This window comes from Nyctereutes procyonoides, unplaced genomic scaffold (genome assembly GCF_905146905.1).
Source record: "Nyctereutes procyonoides isolate TBG_1078 unplaced genomic scaffold, NYPRO_anot_genome, whole genome shotgun sequence".
NCBI lineage: Eukaryota > Metazoa > Chordata > Mammalia > Carnivora > Canidae > Nyctereutes > Nyctereutes procyonoides.
In genome coordinates, this window is record NW_026575049.1 from 10,483,747 (window position 1) to 10,502,369 (window position 18,623).

Consider the following 18,623-nt stretch of genomic DNA (forward strand, 5'->3'; position numbering starts at 1 on the left):
AAAACCATTCGGAGATGTCTTTTACTCTGCAAAAAAAATGCAAAGTCCTCAGCCAATCCTCCCAGTTCTCCATGATCTGATTCCCAGATGCTCCTACAGCCCCGTTTGTCCCATTCTCGTTTATTATGTACCGGCTGCCCTCACCCCTTTTCTGCTTCTTGAACACTCCACAACCTTTCCCTCTTCAAAGTCCTTGCACTGGCTGTTTCCTCTGCCTAGGGTCCCTCTGCTCCCTCTGCTCAGCAACTCAGATGGCTGTCTCAACTTTGATCCTCCAAGTCTCAGCTGGAATATCAATGTTGTTTTGTTTCAGAAATCTGCCCTGAGCACCCTTTCTAAAATAACCCCCTGCGTGCCCACCCACCTCAGCCAGTTATGGGTATCATACTACCCTGGTAATTCCTTCATAGCACTTACCACTTTCTGAAATTATTTGTCTAGTTGTTGTTGCTGTTTGCTTGCTTGTTTGTTTTTTGCTTCTCCAGTAGATTGTAAGCACCTGAAGTAGGGGGTACTGTCTCTTTTCATGGCTGTTCCCCAGTATTAGAATAATGCCTAGCATGTGATAAGCACTCAATAAATATATGCTGCATAAACAAATAGTGCATTGAAAATGAACAGACAACTAGGGAAAAGAACCAATATCAGAGACCTTGAGGTAGCTAATCAATTGAGTACCTCTTCAAACTAAAAATCTGGACAGCACAATAGCCAAACTATGGAAGGGGCTTCGGTGTCCATCGAAAGATGAATGGGTAAAGAAGATGTGGTCTATGTATACAATGGAATATTCCTCAGCCATTAGAAATGACAAATACCCACCATTTGCTTCGACGTGGATGGAACTGGAGGGTATTATGCTGAGTGAAATAAGTCAATCGGAGAAGGACAAACATTATATGGTCTCATTCATTTGGGGAATATAAAAATTAGTGAAAGGGAATAAAGGAAAAGGAGAGAAAATGAGTGAAAATATCAGTGAGGGTGACAAAACATGAGAGACACCTAACTCTGGGAAACGAACAAGGGGTAATGGATGAGGAAGTGGGCAGGGGGTTGGGATGACAGGGTGATAGGCACTGAGGTGGCACTTGGTGGGATGAGCTCTGGGTGTTATGCTATACGTTGGCAAATTGAACTCCAATAAAAAAATTAAAAATAAATTTAAAAATAAAAAATAAAATAAAATAATAAAAATCTGGACAGTCAGAAGTGGGGTTATGACCCAGATTCCCTGGATAGAAATGATGTAGTAGCACAACCTCAGAGCATTCAAAGATATCCCCCTTAGTTGGCTCAGAGATGATCACTGTCTAGAGAAATTCAGAATTTCCAGGACACCAGGGTCATCACTGCCAGCAGATGGTATCTATGGTATCTAATATACTAAATATATAAATACCAACCCATCACTTCACCACTTCAAAAGGTGCTACAGAAGGCAGAGCACAGCTGACCCCACATCACTTCTCCCTCCCCCAAATCTCTACTCCTCTTAGAGATGAGTGAAACTGCAGGTCTCTAAGAGATTAAGATTCACGGACACCTGCTCTCCTCAAGTAAGTTGCTGTATCAGGGGAGGAAGCTACGAGAGAAAGTACCAACACATTACCATGGCAATAATTCCTGTGATTTTTATCCTTACAAATAACACTGGGTAAAAATTAAGGCATTGTGGGCCACAACTTCTTATTGATTCATTTCCCCAAAACTGGTCTCTGTTCTAAAATTGAGAATATCTTATTACCTGGAACCTGAATCCCTGTCTTGAGGGTAAGGGCAAAGTTATGGTCTTGGTAAGACAATGGTCCTCTGGCTTCCTGGTCAATGCCTTCCCCAAGGTCACAACTGGCTGGACAACTCTGGCACGTTGGTGGCAGACAGAACAACCATAGCAAGGTTCACAGATGGTGCTGGCACAACAAATCAAAGTAAGAACTATCACCTAAGTCACCAAGGGATTACACATCATGGGCTAGCCTCATCAGATGAGGGTGAGTGGATGTAAACTCCAGCAGCTCAATAAAGCCCTTACAGTAGAGTAGATTATTACATCAATTCTTCACTTTGTCATTACATTAGAATCATTAATCTTTGCCTCTTTGCTGTATCATGATGATCAGATTGGGTGGAATTTATTTTTCTGCCATAGTGATGTTGGCCATATAACTAAATTTGACCAATAGAACTTTAACAGACATTATGCAAACAGAAGCTTAAAAATATACTTCCGTGATTTATCAGATTCTTGTGCTTCCATCACCCGCCGTTAGAAGGACATGCCTGTTGGTTGCACGATGAAATGTGTGGAGTGTATCTGAAACCAGAGCAGCAGCTGGTAGCTGACTCGGAGGCCTACGAACAGGCACTGTTTTAAGACTGAGATTTGGGCATTGTTACACAGCGTTATCACAAGACAGTCCTCACACGGAACTTCAAAAATCAAAGCTCAGTGAGATTGTTCCCTCTGTCCTCTACATCGGTGAACTTGTCATTGTTATTTGCTCCATGAAGGAAGGTTTCAGCCATGCCAGTAGCCCATGGTGTGATTAACCAGGGCCCAGTCAATGAAAATTCCCCTAGTAATCCAAGTATAACTACTGCAGATTATAAAACTCTGTCAAGAGATGCTTGTGTCCTATTTCCTTTGGGAGTTACTCTTATTTTCACATGAGAGAAGGGTCTGGAAAATTAACCCATCCTATCCAAGATTCACTTAATCAAGAATTTATTTTGGTGGCCTTAAGACAAGATCTCACTAATGTTCCAATAACTTCAAAGCAATGTTGCATTAAAGTTCTCTTTAAAACCCTATAGTGAATTGATACTTCATATCCATGTCAAATGTGACTACCCCTCAGAATGCAGGCCACCCACACCATCCCCGCCCTCCAGTACTCTCCTCCAGCACGTGCTCTGCAGCTCTTGCAAATGAAGGCAAGTCATTGATGCCTACTCCTTGTTCACAGCTTACTTCTTAGAAGCAGCTTCCAAACTGTTATTTCTTATTGTAAATAATGTTATTGGCCCCAATTCTTCATCCTATCTTTCATCAACACCCTTTGTTGTGGGATTTTAACATTCTTCCCACTAAAGAGGACAGAAATATTGCCCTGCCACTTGTCTTTGGACTTGACTTGCAGTGGTCAATCACATAAAAAGGACATGACATTTGGCAGTTCTGAGCCTGAACCTCAACAGCTTAGGTCTTAAGAGATCTCACATTTTTATATTCGCCTTCTTAGATCCTCAGATAAAGAGACAGATACTGAAAGCAGAGCCAAGCCAACATCAAAAATACCATCTAGATAAGTCAAACCTTGGTCAGTGGACCCCAAATGGCTTGTAGACTTAAGATCCAAATGAGTGTTTATGTATGATGGTGGGATTTGGTGGATGTTTGTTACACAGGATTTTGTGACCATAAAAAAACTGATACACATCCCTACGTGCTATTTTTTGAAAAGAAAATCCTTTTAGGCTCATGTCATTTATCTATTCCCTGTTTATACCTACTGGTTGAGAAGACATTTTTATGTATTAAAGATATTAAATCTTTGTCATTATTTGTAAAAGAATCTTTTTCCAATATGGTTTTATCTTTTAAATTTGCTAAAGGAGGTTTTTTAGTACAATTCTTTAAATTTGATGCAATAAGACCCATTGATTATTTTTTATGACATTGCCTATCTTGGTATTTACAAAATTGGTCATCAACCTCAGATCAGTTAACTACCTCTATTTTGACTGGACCATATTTATTTACAAATTCAGGTCCTTCATATACATTTGGAAAGTTTTCTGCAGTTATACCTTTGTTTATTGCTACCATTCCAAAAAGAAAGAGAAGTTCTTCTTTTGGATTATCTTTATTTCTCAGGTCTTGTATTTGAGGACACAGAGTGTAATCCATAGGTCGCCTTCTATCCGGCTAAGATATTAACAAAATACAAGATTAGGTGTAAGAAATTTTGCATTATAAGTCCCGGGAACAATAAAAATTACTTAGTTATTTGTGAAATTACATTAATTTCCCTTTTCATTCATTATGTTTCTGTTTTGGCCTTTCTAGTGACACAGCTTCTTAAAGAACAAAGGCCTTGTCTAGAAGCTTAATATTCTGATCTACTCTTTTCTGATCAGAGTGAGAGGTTGCTAAAAGCTCAGTGGGCCGGTGAAGAGCATGAACCTGAAGCTAGAATCCAAGATGCTAATAATCATTGCTGGCCAGCTACTCTGTGACCTTGTGTACTCTACTTATACTCTGTGCTTCAGTTTCTTCATCTGTAAAATGGGTAAAATAATGGTATTATTATGTTGATTATATAGGTTGATATTTATAGTGTTTAAAGTAGCACCTGGCCAGGCAGCCCTGGTGGCTCAGCAGTTTAGCTCCACCTTCAGCCCAGGGCCTGATCCTGGGGACCTGGGATTGAGTTCCACATCGGGCTCCCTGCATGAAGCCTGCTTCTCCCTCTGCCTGTGTCTCTGCCTTCCCCCCACTCTCTGTATCTCTCATTAATAAATAAATTTAAAAATTTTTTTAAATAAAAATTAAAAAATAGAAATTTAAAGGAGAAATAAAAGTGTTTCACAGAAAGAGAACAGAATGTGAAAGCTCCCAGGGCTAATGCCTGCACACATTAATAGGTATATGCCAGTAGTTTCCAAGCCACTCTCCATTCTGACAGGCTGACGCCAAAGTTCTGTGTTTCAGCTCTGACCTTCACAAATGTTCCTGACAAAAGGGAATTGAGACTCTAAGGGACTAAGAGCAAGAACATTTCAGGGAACAGTGTTGCAAGATGGAGTTGAATGAGAACACACAATACCCTGGAAGCCAGGGCCAGAATGAGGAGATGGGGTGTAAAATGTAAAAAGATACTCATGCTCGGGATCAGGCAAGTACCATTTGCACAATGCTGAAAGTGAGTTCTTCCTTCAAATTTACATGCCAGATGCTCCACTGGCCTCATCTTAATGCCAGCCCTCCTGGATACCATTTTATATAGCTTTCTTATTATAACAGAAGCAAGGAAAAGCCATTGAAGGCTTTAATTAAATGATTCCCCAAACCTCTAAAGGGTAAGGGAGGTGGATGTCATGATAGTATGTGCACTTTGAAAAGTTCTCCCTGTCTATCCCATCAGGGAAATGGCTAGCCGAGAAGATCTAGTGTGGATAGCAGATGGTGCTTGTAAGAAGCAGTGCCTGGCTGCCAGATCATTCACTGCCCCAGAGGATTTTGGAGTGCTACGAAGATGATATGTGCTTTCAGCAACAGCCTGCCCAAGTATGCTGCTGTGGCCCCACAGCTAGCCCTGACAGCCCACTGAGACTTCCAAAGTTGTCTCCAGGGACATATGTAGCCCAGGCTCCATGACTACCTGGGTCACAGCCCCTAAGCTGATAATAGTTGTAAGCAGCCAGAGGGCCTTAGAAACTGGCACCTGGGCATTGATGGAACATCATCACTGTCCAAAGAGAGGGAAGTGATATGGAAATAGGGATGACAAAGGAATCTCTAAGAATAACTTTGAATCCCCAAAATTGTATCCAGGCCCACAGATCCCATGTCTGCGAGACTTGAAATCTAAACTGTAGAGTCAGGAAGATTTTGGTTGCAAGTAACAAACTATTTTATTCAAACTGGCCTGAAACAATGGAGGGGATTAATTATAACGCTCGACTGAAACATATGGCAGGTTCGGGGCATCATTTAATTTAGAAGCCAGCTGCATTTCTTTGTGATTCTCTAAATTTTGGCTTCCTCTTATTGGCTGCATTCTTAGGCTAAATATCTTCATGGTAACAAGATGACTACAATAGTAACTGGTTTTACAATCTTGATCATTCACTTCAGGAAGGGATGATATTCCTTCTTTTAATTACTGATCAAAATTTATGAGCTTCAATATGACTGGACTCTCTGAATGAATCTCCATAGCCAGTTAATTCCACTGGTTCTGTGTTGATGGGACTATTCGCTGTAGCAAAGACATTGACCAGCATTTATCTTCATCCTTCCCCACTCCCCACCCTTACCTTGCTTTATTTTTACTCTGTGGGTATCATCATTCAACTTATTATATACTTGTGTTTATTTGCTATTTCCCATTAAAAGAGTATAAGCCCCATGATGGTAGAGACTGTTTTGTTGTTTGTCCCTAGAACTGTGTCTGGCACCGATAACTATTTATTGTATGGACCAATGGATGGATAGATGGATAGATGGATGGATGGACGGACAGATGGATGGATGTTTGTAGAAGTGTGTGTAGTGAATCGCTATTGAAGAAGCAGAGGACAGCCATAGACTGTCCTCTTGAAGGAAAGTTAGCTATCAATGGAAAAAGAATGATAGAGTTGTGGCTTGAGGTTGACAGTGAGAATAGGGCAAGTTTCTTTTTGTAAGAAGAGAGCTTTCTGCAGAATCATATGTTGAGGAAAGAGATCCAGAGAAAGAGTTTGAAGTGAGAACTGCATACTCTTTTCCTAATGTAAAGGAAAAACAAATTGGCTTCTATATCTTACTTAAGAAACAAAGCAAATCAGTTTTAATCCTTTTCTTGTTTTCCTTGAGTGACATCTAGAGTTAGATCAGAAGTACTAAATCTTTTCTAGCTCTGCTTCATCTCAAGATTATCATTTTGTGTGGATCAGTGTTCCTCAAATTATTTTCTATGAAACAAAGACACAAAGTGTTACTGATTGATAAAATGGACATAGTCTTGGGTCAAACAACTTCTGGAAACAGGTGAAACAAAGTTAAGGAGTCGTTTTAACGTAGAAACCCTCCAAGCCTTTAATATTCCATTGTAAGATCTAACCCCCAGAGAGGAAATACACAGTTTGCATCATTTTCCCAAACTTGTAAATAAAAAAAAACGCTTTTGTAAGTTAAAAAAAAGCATACATTAATATGTTGAGGAAATGCTAATATTCCATGAAATAGATTGAGAAATACTGGCGTCTGTCATATTTGCTCTTTTTTTTTTTTTTTGTAGCAAGGAACAGCTTTGTGATCTGTACGATTACGGTGGCCTCAAATTCTTGATTTGGTGTCAACTTCAGTTACTTGTTCCCATTGTCCCTGTAAGCATTTTAGAACTTTTCAGTTTGTTTCCCAATTTTTGATTTAGAAAACACATTCACTACACACATAGAAAAATAGTTTGGAAAAAAAAAGAAAAATAGTTTGGTCAATCAAGACAACATAGTTTTCCAGTTAAGAAATCACTTCTGTTGTTTATTACAATTCATCAGATAACTGACATATTGACCTGAGAAAAACTAAGGTACAAAAGGCAGCTTAGAGAAATGTGAGGTCTTGTAGGTTATAGTTTTAGTCTATTTCATAATAATACATGATCTTGTTGAAATATTCCAGCCTCCATTTCTAAATCCACAAAAACACAAAATCGGTAATACCTTTGCTGTCTACTTCTCAGTCATTGGGAGGATCCTTCAAGTCTGTGCAAAAATGGTAGCTCATCAATGAGCCTTTTCCTGACTGTACCTTTTAAAAAGAACCAACCTCCCACCCTGCTTCTGTCCCTGATCCCCTTCCCACCTTTCCTGTTCTTAACAGTTGTCATCATCCGACATATTCTATACGTACTTTTTTTGCAGCAAGAATATTTAACAGGAGATTTACCCTCAACAAATTTTTAAGTGTACAGTACAGTATTGTAAACTGTAGGCACAAGGTCATATGGCAGATTTCTAGAATTTATTCATCTTGTATAACTGAAATTTTATACACACAGGACAGCAACTCCCCATTTTCCTCCTTCCTTCAGCCCCTAGCAACCACCATTCTATTTCCTGCTACTATAAATTTGACAATTTAAAAAATTTTTTTGACAATTTTAGATATCTCATGTAAGTGAAATCATGCAGTATTTGTCCTTGTTGCATATGGCAGGGTTTTTTTCTATCTCATGGTTGAATGGTGTTCCATTGTATGTATATACCACATTTTCTTTATCCATTTGTCATCCATTCTTTATCCATTCATTTATATTCATTAATGGATATTTAGATTTTTTCCATATCCTGACTATTGTGAACATGTAGCAATGAACTTAGAAGTGTTATCGCTTTGAGATCCTGATTTAAGTTCCTTTGGATATATACACAGAAATGGGATTACTGCATCATATAGTAGTCTGATCTATAGTTTTCTGAGGAGCTTCCATACTGTTTCCACAGAAGCTGCACATTTTGCATTCCCACCAACAGAATACAAAGCTTCCAATTTCTCCACATCCTCCCCAGCACTTGTGATCTTTTTTTTTTTTTTTGACAATAGCCATCCTCAAAGGTGTGAGGTGATATCTGGTTGTGTTGTGGATTTGCATTTTCCTGATGATTGCTGATGTTGAGTACCTTTTCATGTACTTATTAGGCATTTGTGTATCTTCTTTGGAAAAATATCTATTCAACTTCTTTGCCAATTTTTAAATTGTATTTTTTATGCTACTGAGTTGTGTGAATTCTTTATATATTTTAGATATTAACCCCTAACATGTATGTTCTTTGCAAATATCTTCTCCCATTCTATAGGTTGCCTCTATATTTACTTCTCTATTTGTTTATTGTTTGTATTCCCCAACTAGAACAGTATTTTCACCTGTTTAACTTGTAAAACAGAGCCTGACGTATAACAAGTAAAACAAATCAGTGTTGGAATTTTTTTAAAAAGCAACATAGCCATATTTATGTAAATGCTCAGAAAGTGATATTAGAATAAGTCAGCAGAATTGGAAATTATATCAATAAAGCCAGGTACATATGAAAGTTCAAGATATATTTATAGCCAATCATTGATAACATCAGAAAGTTAACTGGTAGAAAATAATCACTGTGGGCTAATGTAGCTGCAGGAGATTTTATAGATCGGAAAGGATCATGAAGAAAACATAGAATTCGGCTAGAAATGGAAGGGTCAAGAGGGCATAGCAGGTAGACAAAATAGCATATATGAGATCCTAAAAGCAGAAAAAGCTGATCTTATATGGTGGGGGGAGGGGCTTTTTTGAAAAATGGACCAATCTCAAGGGAAGCATACATGTCAAGGAATGGTGGGTGATGGATTTGTAAACTCATTCAGTTGCCTATTCAACAATACACAACTGCTGCATGCTGAACTTAGCATTAGGACTGGTGAGAAGACAGGGCCTGATGATGAACTCTGAATGTCAGGCTAACAATTCAGAAAATGCTCCTGCTGTGCCATGGGGTAATTTCAGGATAACAAGATACTGTGCTCAGAGTGCTCTGTAAGTCACCATGTTCCATGGTGCTATACATCTGTATCATCACCCAGCTGCAGATCGATCAGCAGACAGCCTCATAGTAGACCATGCAGCTAACCAGGTGGCCACACACAATACGCTTCTGAAGATCACCCAGTGTGTCAGAATTTAGAAAACATTGTGTAGGGAAAGTAGAGAAGCCATAAAATAAATTCGGTACCAACAGAAACAGACCTGTTTCATGCTTTAAGAACAGAAACTGCTAAAAATAAGTGATGATCTTTTCCAGACTGGACCCAGACCTCAAAAAAAAAAAAAAAGTTCCGAAACTATTAAAACATTCTTCTATTACTACACCTTTGTACATTGCTGAGTGGAGAAGTATAAGTGACTAAAGGAAATAGACAGCTATCTAAAAGATCAACCATCTACTCAAAAAATATAGATAAAGCAAACCTATGTCATGTCCCTATGTTCTCCAGTGAACTCTTCTGCCACAAAGTGATGAGTTTAACAGCAAGAACCATTTTCCCAAAAACATCTTTTATTGTGAGAATTATTACTTTTATCCTCAGAAAACAGATCATGTCTCTTTTAAGTCTGATGAACTTGTCAAAATCTTTGCCCCACGTAATAAATAATGCTTCAATCATTCATACTTATAACTTTTTGAGCCCCTCCTATGTTCTATGCTCTCATTAGATGATGACAGTACAAAGACTAATGAGGCATAGTCCCTACTCTTTTTATTTTGCTTGGGTTTTTGGTTTTTGTTGTTGTTTATAATCCTGAGCTCTTGGTGGGGTAAGAGAGCTGGACAAAGGAGTCAAAAGTCACAATATGGTGTGTTCAGTGACACAGCGTAAGTATTTTGCAAGCATCATGGCAGCAAGAAGAATCCAAAGGAGGAATCTAACTAGGCCAGGAATGGGGGTAAAAATAAGATAGAGGCCAACAATCAGTAGGTACGTAGAGTCCTAAACCATCTGGATAAGACCTCGGTTCTTGTGGAGATATTCAGGATCGAATCTGGACAGAAGGGACACTTGAGCTGAGACCTGAATGAAAGGAGCCAGCTGCGCAGACACCCGGAGGAGGGTACTCCAGGGAGAGGAGGTAGCAAGAAGAAGGACCCCAGACAGTGACCTTGAATGTTTCAGAAACAGGCAGGTCAGCCAAGAGATGAGGTCAGTGAGAAAGGCCAGACAATTTGTGCAGGACCTTCAAGGCCAGGTAATATAGTTTGTTCTTGTGCTAGGGAAGCCACTGAAAGCTACCACACAGGAAGGTATACGCTTTGGCTCATGCTTTTTAAGTTCTCTGAAAGCTGTAAGAACGTTGGATTTGGGGGCAGGAGGTGAGTGGAGACAATGAGACCAGTCAGTTGGGGGGCTTTTGCGGACATGCCAGTGACATCTAGGCCAAAGTATACTAATGGGGGGTTTGGAGTATGTTAGGAAGGTAGAACTAAAAGGACATGCTGATAAATTTGGTTTGGGGTATGAGGAAAGAGAAGAAGTCAAGGATAAACCCAGATTGTTGGCTTTAGTAATTGAGCAGGTGATGATTTATCATATAATAATAATAACTCATGCTTTATAGTTTTTATGTGCCAGTCATGGCTCTAACTGCATTACACATATTATTTCCTGTAATCCTCACAAGCAACACTAAATAAAAATAGATACTATTTCCATCACTCTTATGATACGGATGAGGGAAGGGAGGGATAGAGAGATTAAGCTTATTCAGCTTTTAAACTTCAGCCAATATTTGAATGCAGGCTCTATTGGCTCCGGGGTCTGTGTGCCCAACCATGATGTCCTTCTGTCTGATATATCCAAGTTGCCAAAAACCAAAGGAAGAACTGATTTTAGAAGAGGAAACACAATTTTTGCTTTTGACATTCTCTTTGAGCTGCCTTGCATGGAAATGTCAAGTACATAGCTGGATGTGTGAGCACGGTCTTTCAGGGGACAGGTCAGCCTGGAGACATTGCTGGGGTCATCAGCACACAGACAGTATCTCATGCAATCTCTAACAAGGATTAGAGGAGGCCCCAAAACCAAGGCCTGGGGTTCTCCAATTTGTCATTTTCAGATAGAAACTCACTTGAGGGCCTGAGAAGCAGGATCCAAGTGAGGTAGAAAGAACCCCAGGGGAATGTGGATTTCCAGAATGTAGGCGATTGGAGTGTTAGCTTGATTCTCAGCCAGGCTCTGTCCTCATGGTGGCAATTTGACTGCAATAGTTCAGCCTATATCCTGTCAAGGTTAAGGTTCATCAAGAAGAGAAAGACTAAAAAAAATGATGAAGAAGAAGAAGAAGAAGAAGAAGAAGAAGAAGAAGAAGAACAGAAAGACTCTCCTCCCAGGCAGAGAATCCTGAAATTCACTCTGACTGGACCTTCTTGGATCATGGGCTTATTCCAGAGGTCTGTACCTGTCGCTGTGACTAGGAAGGCATGATATATGGATGAAAAGCTAGCACTCCACCATCCACTCTAGCTTATACTTTGCATGACATTCTCACCAGAATTTCAAAATCGCCATGGCTAAAAAGTGCTACAGGGACCTGGTTTCTATGAAGAGAATGCTTTCTCACCGGTACCGAAAAGTCAAGAGATTATCTCACCATGCAAAGGCTGCTGTCACTCGTAGCTGTCCGTATCTAAGCCGCAAATCTACCTTCTCAGTTTAAGTTACTCTAAGCTCGATCTACCCTGGGCAGGACTCAATCATAAATGATATGGGTAAATGGAAAATAGAAAATCACCAGAGCCTCATTTCAGATCAACTGCTCTGAGAACAGTTCTGTTTAAAAGAAATGCAACCACATGCTCGGGAAGCTGTTTCACCCACTCTCTTGCTGGAGTTTCTATCTTCTCATAGAGGGTAAGGTTAGGACCCAGCCATGGTTAGGATTTTCAGCATTTTTGGCAACAGGGCTCCTTTGGCTCTTTCTCTTTATCTCTGAATACACCATTCACTCACTCCTTTATTCATTCAACAGCAGTTTATTGAGCACCTACTTGAACAAGGCACTGGTTAACTACTGGAGACACAATTGCAAAAGAATCATACAAAAATCTCTCCTGTCGTGAAACGGAAATTCTAGTTGAGAGAGCAGGTGACACTAAATAAAAATAATATGGAAGTTATTTGTAGAGTATGTTAAAAGTGATACATGCTACAGAGAGGGGGGAAAAGGATGTGGAGTGTCATGGTAGGAGGTGAGGAGGGCCACTTCCCTTAGACACTTTTTTCTGTGAAAGCTACCTTTATTTATGAAGAATTTTTCCAATTAGTGAAAAGCTTAAATCCAATGATGCATGAAGACATTCAATGCAAGGGGAGGAGTGAGGTTCCAGAGGACACCACTACACCATCCCTGGTCCTCAAAGACTGCTGGGAGTGCATCAGAGTTCACTCTTGAGAAAATGGGACAAGCTTGGTCCATCCTAAATTGCCTGGGATTATGGGTTGTCTAATTTTGAAGAGCAAGGAGCAGAAAGAGTTGGAGGAAGCTTTGGATTGGAGCAGAATAGGCAAGAGAGTCTCCTTCTCCTTAAAGGATTCTCAGTCCCCATCTCTACTTCCCACAGCAGATGCAAACACCTGACTTTATAGCTGGGCTTCTCGCTCTCCCTCAAACACCCGGAACAGCAAAGAACTGGGGTACAGCACCTCCCCAATCTCACCTGGGGGTATGAGGAGAAGCCACTGCACAGCAACCTCTTACTGAGCAGAGTGGACCTTATATGAGTAAAGAGAAAGCACAATGTATTATCCCGGGCATCTTCTCTCTATTAAATTATTTGAAATGTTAAAACCAATTACAATATACCATTTGTAGTTAGACTTGGGTGAGATTTCAAACTTATCATTAAGTAAATAAACCATAGGACATTTGGGGGTATATATCTCAGAAAAAAGAAAAATGTAAATGGAGGATACATATAAAAAAATGATCAATCTGACAAGTTGTCAGGGAAATACAAGCTGTAACAACGTGATGCTATTTTCAACCATCAGACTAGCAAAAATGGAAAAATACTGATAATATCCAGTGCTAATTCCCATGTGGGGGAAAATGAGCAATATAAGAATTATAAGAAATAATTTGGCAATATTTAGCATATCTTGTGATCCTGCAATCCTGCTTCTGGAAAGCATTCCTGTAAAAACAAAAGCATAGGATATGAATGCTCATTACAGCCTGTTATGTATGAAATAAAAGCCAAAATAGCAAACTGGAATGGTTGAATAAATTATGCTAGACTCACTCTATGGAATATTTTATAGCTATTAAAATGAATTTCTTTCCAAAGCTTGTGTGTGTGTGTGTGTGTGTGTGTGTATATATATATATCCTTGATGTGTTGAGTGAAAAAAGTTGAAGGGTGCAATAAACAATGTGAAACCATCTGTAATTCTAAAAAAAATGAAAGATATGTGTATATATATTTTTTGTTGTTGACAAAATAGAAAAACAATGGCAAAAGCTAGCAAACCACCATCATTCACTCACTGGGAAGGTGTAGGTACCAAGGCAGAGAGAGGGGATGAATTTCTTTATATGTCTGGCTAGATGCTATTTCAATTCTACAACAAACATATATTATTTTTATAATTTTTAAAAACCATTACAAAATATAAAAAAGAAAAGGGAGAGAATGATTGTGAGAAAACATGGCCCAAGAACCCAACAGGGATTCATTAAGAACAGTTGGGAATACATTTGGAAGAGAATTAGTCCCAGGTTTTGAAAGCACCCAAAACCCTGCCACTGGAAAACAGGTGGGGAAATGTGAAGCCATGATGCCTGGAAAAGAGGTTACGTGGGAAGAGATGAGGAAGCTGAAGTGGAAACAAAAGGAAATGATTGCTGTTTGCAAGTATTTCGTGACTGGGTGTGTCACCTAATGTCCATTTCCTCCCTTACTCTCACAGGATAAAAACCTATGATTTAGCTGGCTGCATGGTTGCCCCAAATGCAGATGGTATTTTCTACCTCCCTTGGGCCTGGATGTGACCCTGTAAGTTCTGGCCCAGGTCTGTGCACATGCAGGGTGCAGGTGATGTCCAGCCTGAACCTTTAAGAGGAAGGGGCAGAGAGCCTCCTCTTCCCCAGCACGCCTCCTAATAATCCACCTGTCCCATGGAAGATGGGACAGAAATACTCGAAACCTCAAACAACTAGGAAAATAGATGACAAGTTTCAAGAGGATTTCAGACCAATCTAAACAAATTTCTAACAGGCAGGATTATTTAGAGATAGAGATATTTTTCCAGCCAGTATTTTGTCCACCTTAAATGCAAGCACTCAAGCACATGCTACATGAGAACAGTGTTATAAAGAAAGTTCTGGTAAAAGATGCAAACTCAGACAATGTGGTCTAATTGGTCCTTTCAAATTATGAGAGTCTATGCTCCATGAATTCCAAATCTCAAGGCATTTCTGCATTTAGCCAAAAAGCAATGCCAGAGGCTCATTACAATGTGTTTTTCTGAGTCGCCATTTTCTACAAATCTGTAGAAATAAATAAAACCTGAGAGTCATCCTAGACGACTTCCTCAATACTGATTCCCCACCCCCCACCAGCCTGTTGACGTCCATATTCTGTCCATTTTATCTCCTAAATAGCTCCTGGATCCATTTCCTCTCTGCAGGCTCACTGTCCTTGTGGTTTTCCCTCAATATTTCATTCCAAAAACACTTCCTGAACGCCTGTTCCATGACAAGCCCCATGTCAAGTAGGGAGGACTCACTGCTGAATAAAACTCAGTCTGTGCCTTCAAAAGAGTGAGAAGCAGGGAAACAAAACATTACAGTCTGAGGTGCCAACTGCTATTCTGCAAGGATGGGGTGCGAGGAGTGCAGCCTGGGAGTGGGGGCCTGGACGAGGGACTCAGGCAGGGAAGGCCTGCTGGAAGAGTGGAGTCCCACAGGGTAAATCACCTCAGGCTTCACCTCCTCAGGGCAATGCGTCCTGCCTCCAGCCCTCTGCACTTTGTATGTGTCTCCATTTTGCTGGCACCTCACCGTGGGCTCCTCTCCCTTCCCAGATCCTGACTTGCCAGAGGAACTGAGTTTTCCCTATCATTGTTACCTCAGCCGTGACCATGAGACAAGCAGATGGTGTTCATTCCATCAACCTTCCTAGAACTGATTGCTTTTCATTTGGGTTCAGTGACCCCGGTCCAGGTCAAAGACTCCCAGCCCAGGACTCCTGCTGAGGTGCAGTAACCTCACAGCACAGCTCCAGGCTGCTCTGGGGATGTTCTACTCAGCCTGACTGAGCTTTCACTTTTCGTTCCTACAGCTCCACACACATCTGACCCCTCCAGAAGCTTCCCCGGGAGGAAGGGCAGTGACCCCGGGCCCTCAGCTTTGCCCCCGGGGCAGGCGCTGCCCTTCCAAGGCTGCAGAGGGAAGGCCGCGGCCCAGGCTGCCATCCCCGTCCAGAGCCTCAGTCATAGGCGCCGCGGAATGACTGACGGGGTGAGTGACTTTCGTCCCTCCAGTTCTGGAAACAATGACAGGAACTCTGAAACCAGTTTGAAACCTGAGCATCGTGGCTTGACTTGTTTTCTATGCTGGTATCTGTGGGCAGGTTCCGATGATCGAGTTCTAATTGCTAAGTCGGACCAGAATGAGACAGTGGAAATTCATTATAATGCAGTGTTTCCCAATGTGTAAGACCCGTTCCGCCCAGGGTTTGCAAGATGATTCTACACAGTATGCAAATGAACGTAGCTTAGGGAACAATGTGTCTGTCTTATGAAGGGGCCTCTGGGTGGTCCAGTAGGTTAGGCGTCTGCCTTGGCCTTGGGTCCTGATCCAGGGTCCTGGGGTTGAGCCCTGAGTGGGGCTCCCTGCTTCTCCCTCTGCCCTCCTCCTCCCTCTCTCCCCGCAGGAGCATCCATGCTCTCTCTCTCTTTCTCTCAAATAAATAAAATCTCTAAAAAACTGTATCTGTTTAAGTTTAGCAACTTACTTAAGAGTATTTATTTACAGTCACCCATTTTACAGGGGGCAAGCAAAAGAGTAAGTTGATTTTAATCCATTGGTCTGCAAATAATAGCACAGGTACTCTGAAGGGACTCAAGTGGAGAAGCTCTGTAGTGTTACATCCCTCAAGATTCACCCCAACCAGTAAAAATTACGGCAGGAGATATGCCAGAGTCAGAAGACACCGTGGAGACTATCTCATTCAATTCAGTATTTTACTTACTGAAAATTCAAGCCACAAACATTTATCAGGCACTTACTACTAATGCATCACGGTCTGGGTAGAACTGCAGTGAACCAGAGAGGGTCTACTGAGAGAAACAGATGCACAGAAGAGTTATGGCTATGGTAGGTTCTGGAAAGATGTAAAGCACGTATGAAACCAGTAGCAGCCGAGTAGTGTTTGATGAGATCTGGAAAGATCAGAAGAAATTAACCAGGCCAACTGGGGCTCCAGGACTTCAGGGTCCTGGAGGTAGGTGGGAAGAGAAGAGGGTGTGAGAGACCCAGAGGGGGCAGGCAGGGTAGCTAGAGGAAGGGACCATCTCAGTCCCCCGTTAGGCAGGTATCTGTACAGATTGCCTATGGTAGTTCATTTCAGTTAGGACCAATCCAGAAATGGAGGCCCAAGAGGTGAAGTGACCCGACTTTGACCACACATCCTAACGACAGCAGGACCAAGGCCTCAATCCATTCTCTCCTTGGCCCATACATTTACCACATGCTTAGGTAGTGTCCCATATTGGGGTCCTATTCTGGGTGCTTGGGAATCCTCCAGGAAGCAAAACAGACAACATTCTGCCCCACAGAGCCTCTGTTCTGATATGGTGGAGTCAGCCGATAAACAAGTCAATACAAGCGTGTCAGTGGGAGAGAAGTGGTGTAGAGCAGTGATGAGGGCTGAGGCGATGGTTTGGGAGGGGGTTGATACTTCGTATGGGTGACCCTCTGATGATGTGGGCAGAAGCCTAAAGTTGGGCCTAGTCAGATCTCTTAACTGTACTGAGGGCCCTACCTGCCATTCCATGCTGCTCCCTGGTATTCAGGCTCCTTCTCTCCTACTCTGTGCTAAAGGCAGATGCAACTCCTTTAGCTCTAATCATAAGCCAACGTTCACATTTTCATAGGAAATTTAGTCTCCGAGGTATGATCCAGGAAAAATCTAGCAGAAGAAGTTTCACTTATAAATGCTCAATGGTTTTAGGGTTCACAGAGCATCTTGTGGGTGTTTGGGGCTATATGTCCATTTCCCAAAATGTAACCATCTCTAATTCTGATAAAATCCAGAGTAAGACCTGTGTAAACTGAAGAGAAGTCTTCATACGGAGCCCAGTGACCCCACCACATACTTTTTCTCGTTATGCATAAGGACACCAGCTTCTCTCTTCTTAGCTGCCTTTTCAATATACCAGTCTTTACTCAAACACACTAAAATCATGCTTTTTCCTTGGCATTTGAACAAAGTTTGTTTGGGAACAGGCACTAACATATGGATATTGGTTTCTTACTAGGTGATGACCTTCTCATCTCCAGAGTGCTTCTGACCGAGTTTAGCAGCCTTTTGACTGTTCTGGGCAAACCAAAGATTTGGGGAAATAAACAAAAACATTGAATTCATTCACCAAAAAATATTGAGGGGCACAAGTGAAATTTAACCCTAAGGACCTAGAGTTTGCTGACCAGCAAGTGACTATTTCACAGCCCCTCCGATGTCTGAGGTCCCAAAGTAATGCAACGGCTTAGGAATGGTTTGCAACCATGACTGATACCAGGGCTCTGTGGAAGTGCAGCACAGTCAAACTGAGCCGTGAAGGCTTTTCTAGAAGACATGGCGCCCTAAAAGTGGGACAATGAGAATCCATGGGTATATCACCTCCTCTCAAGTCCATGGCAAAGCCAGGGTGTATATTCTTGATCCCCAGGATCTTGGTTCTTTCAAATGTTCCTCAAGAAAGTAGGATCCACAGGAGCACCCAGGTGGCTCAGTCAGCTAAGCATCTAACTCTTGATTTTGACTCAGATCATGATCTCAGGGTTGTGAGATCAAGCCCTGCGTCGGGCTCCATGCTCAGTGGGAAATGTCCTTGAGACTCTCTCTCCCCCTCTGCCCGTCCCTGCATTCTCATGTGTATTCACACCCTCTCGCTCTTGCTCTGAGTGTGAAATAAACAAATTAATCTTGAAAGAAAGAAAGAAAGTAGGGTGCCCAAAACAGAACTATAAGTAAATACAGAGAACAACCTGATGGTTGCCAGAGGGGAAGGGTTGGGGGGCTGGGCAAAATGGGTGAAGGGGAGATGGAGATATGGGCTTCCAGTTATGGAATGAGGAAGTCACAAGAATGAAAGG